The sequence below is a fragment of the Mandrillus leucophaeus genome, unplaced genomic scaffold (genome assembly GCF_000951045.1).
Source record: "Mandrillus leucophaeus isolate KB7577 unplaced genomic scaffold, Mleu.le_1.0 Scaffold681, whole genome shotgun sequence".
Classification (NCBI taxonomy): Eukaryota; Metazoa; Chordata; class Mammalia; order Primates; family Cercopithecidae; genus Mandrillus; species Mandrillus leucophaeus.
Window position 1 is genome coordinate 385,775 of NW_012107375.1, and position 3,480 is coordinate 389,254.

At 60.1% G+C, this 3,480-nt stretch overlaps 1 protein-coding gene across 1 annotated transcript in view; it reads left to right on the top strand.

Moving 5' to 3' along the window:
- The window catches only part of DUSP9 (dual specificity phosphatase 9), a 27,343-nt gene that overhangs the window by 20,404 nt on the left and 3,459 nt on the right, over positions 1-3,480 (top strand). The window lies entirely within an intron of this gene.

Below are 3,480 nucleotides of genomic sequence, written 5' to 3' on the forward strand. Positions count from 1 at the left end.
TGAGTCGGGGCGGCCCGCCTAGGGTCGCCGGTGAGAGGGGCGTTAGGGGGTTGGCTGCGCTCAGCCCTGCAGTGCGGAGGTGGCAACAGGTTCCCATTTGTCCTGTTGCTGGCGCTGCGGGCGCTGTGGGCCCCAAGCACTGAGCTCTGACTTTGGAAATTGAGCCCCTCGTGGCCTCCTCCCAAATGCTTTCTCCCGGTGGGAGGGCTTGCCAGCAGGACTCCGCAGTTGGGTGCAGGGGAGTCCCTCGCCAGGCGTCAGGAGACGTGGACCCTTGGATCCTAGGCTTCCCCTTCCTTCACCATTGCGGAGGTTGCCTGTCCCCGTCCTCATCGCAGCCCAGCTCTCACCTCCAGGGATCCCTCTCCAGAGAGCGCGTCTGAGCACCTCAGGAGCTCCTTCTCCAGCCAAACTGAGCCCCCACGGCAGGGCGGGCGGGGGAAGTGGCTGTCCAGCTCCCTGCTGGTCATAGCCCTGTGCCACCCCCACTATCCACAACCAGACTGGCACATGGCAGAACCTCCGTGGTGCCTTCAACCCCTGCCCACTCTTAGCTCCCACCCACAGCTGCAGTGGGCCTGGAGGCAGCCCCCAGGCTGGGTGCCGGTGTCCACCTCCGCCACTGTGGAGCTAGGCTGTGAGACAGGAGAAGGTAGAACACAGAAGACAAAGTCCCTGCCCCAGGAACACACTGAGAAAGGGGGAAAGTGACCACACTAGGGAGCACAGAGGAGGGAGACTACTGGCTCTGAGTTGGGAAGGCTGCCTAGAGGAGAGGGCCTGAAGAATGAGCAGAATCTCAGAATCTGGGCAGGGGGCATAGGAGGGAGGCCTGGGCTGGGGCCCATGTCCACTGGGCAAGAGAAGGAAGGACACAGTCCAGTTGCCCAAGGTCCTTAGATGCAGGAATTAGGACTCATGTTAGAGACAGGGACATGGGGGTGTGGCCAGACAGCAGCCCAGTGCCAGGGTCCTGGGAGTCCCCAGTTAGCAGCCCACTGCCCGAAAGGGAGGAAGAGGGGCAAACTGGAAGCCCCTTAGAGGTGACCCACCTGGCTTTCCATCACCTGCCCTCTTACCTAACCATGACTTCAGACATTTTCTCCTCCAACTCCATGGCTCCTGAGAGGAGTCTTTGGACTCATAGTTTGCTTTGCATTTTCCACTCGTTAGAAAAATGTTTTGCGGTGCCCATCTTTGTATGCATAACTTTGCTTTCTTTTACTTTAGTTCCTTAGATTCCCAAAAGTGGTCAGAGGGTTGGGATTCTTTCCTAGCTCTTGATATTGCCAGATTAATTTCCAAAAGGGCCGTACCAATATATAACCCTGCAACAGTTGAACAGCACGCTGATTTCACAGCAATCTTGCCAGCACTGCGTGTTCTCAAAAATGAGAACATTTCTAACGCGGTAGGTGGGAAGTGTTACCTCCTTGGTCGTTGTTACTTGTTTATTGGAGTTGCTTTCCTTCTACGCCTGAAGTTGAACCTTCCCCCAAATATTTGTTAGGCCACCACATTCCCTCCTTCCTGCAGTATGCAGTGTTTTCAGGTTCTTTGCCCATTTATCTACAGGGGTCTTAACCTTTTGGTTGGGTATGAGCTTTATCTTATCTATTGTACATTTTCCTTCAACACTGTTATTTGCTTTTGTTGGGCTTTAAGCAGAGAAGGGACTTTTAGCCAGATCAGCATTGTGGACACCTCCCCCTGACCCTGGTCTCCTGCCTCAGTGCTCACCACACCTGAGACCTTGTCCAGTGCTCTTGCTGCCTGTGGATCTGTCCCTCCTGTTGTGCCCATAGAGGAAAGGATGGAGGCCGCCAGCCTTGGTTGAGTGGATGGCATTCTGACATTGGGCAGGGCTGGGCAGGGCAGGGTGGAGGGCAGGTCGTTGCAGGCCCAGAGGCAGGGAGACTGTTGTGCAAGACATGACAGTGACCTGGCCTAAAGCTGATGAATTTGAGCCCTTGGCTAGGGCAGGGGACAGGAGAGAGAGGCGTGGATGTGAGAGATATTTAGGTAGAAACTACTTCTCTCCACTTTGATCAGCCGAAGCGGGGTTAAGGGAAGGAGGCAGAGTGGGGAGACAGGGGTGACTCTTAGGATCAGTAATGTGATAAGACCAGAATGCCCCAGTTTAGGGCTGGGAACTCAGGGCTCCTGGATGCTTTTGGCCTGTCCTGTGCGAGTGAAGCAGGCTGGGGTTGGGAGGTATTCAGGAGCTGCCCCTGCCTGCCTTGCCCTGCAGCAGAGCTCTGGGACAAAGCTGCACTAGTTTCTGGTCCTGCTTCCTCCTCCCCTCCGTGATTTCGGTGGCATCCCATGTTTGCCCAAGCTGGTAGCTATGAGCCCATTATAGAGATGCGGCCACTGAGATCCAGGAAGGGGAGAAGATGGTCCAGTATCACCTAGTGAGTTGGGTTGGAGGCAGCTTCCGCGGCAGAGGGGCTGGGCTCTGGTCCCCACCCCTCCCCCTGCCTCCCGAGGCCAGGCTGGCGCCGGCCAGGGGAGCCGCAGCTGGTCCCCTGCTGGGCCCCTGACCTGCCCTTGGCCTCTGCCCCGACCCCGTCCCGCCTCGGTGGAAGCCCCAGCTCAGCCGACTCGCAGGTCCCACCCGACTGCTTCGGCTAGCACCCGTTGGCTCACCGGCCCCCCGGGCCCGCCCCCGGAGCCCCGCCCCGGCCCGCCCCTCGGAGTTGTAACTCCACGTCCGAAGGCAGTTTCCAAGGTGGAAGCTGGGTCCGGCTGCCAGGAAGCGGCCAGTGCGCGGGCTGCGCGGGGCTCGGCTTCCACGTGCAAGCCTGTACCGCCGCCCCGCCTTCTCCTGGCGGCCAGGCCTGGGGACTCCCTGCCCCGGGACGGCGCCCCGCGTTCCGCAGTGGCAGTGACCGTGGCCAGAACGTCCACGCGCGGTCGTCCACCTCCGGATTTCGCTCCAGGTCTCTCTCCTTTTGTTCTCTCCTAGGGGTGGGGGAGATGGGGGACTGGGGGCCAGGTCACCTCTGAGAGGACTCGCTGAGGCCCAGAACCTCGGCGCCTCCTCTGTTTTCCTGGCCCACCTGGCCGTGGGGGAGATCTAGGCCTCGAACTGGCACCCCTCACACGCACACCCCCAACCAGAGTCGGAAACTCGAACTTGGGGAGCATTCGCGAGAAGGCCGAGAGAGGAGCAGAAAGGCGGTATGGAGGGAGGCGGCTGCGGCCTCAGGGATGAGCCTCGAAGGGGCAGTTAGTCGTTCAGCCCTCTTCTCGAGGACCCTTCCCCGGGCCAAGCTGCTGCCTGGGGGTTTTCTTGGGGCGCCTTGTTGGGGGTCCTCACGGTGGGGGACCCTGGGCTCCCGCCTTCAGGACGCAGGGCGAGCTTCAAGTCTGAGCCCCCTCGGCCCTCCGGGAGCTCACACTGCGCCTTCTCTCTCTCCGCAGCGCCCGTGGCCCGGCGTGTAGGGAGCCGATCGCCCATGGAGGGTCTGGGCCGCT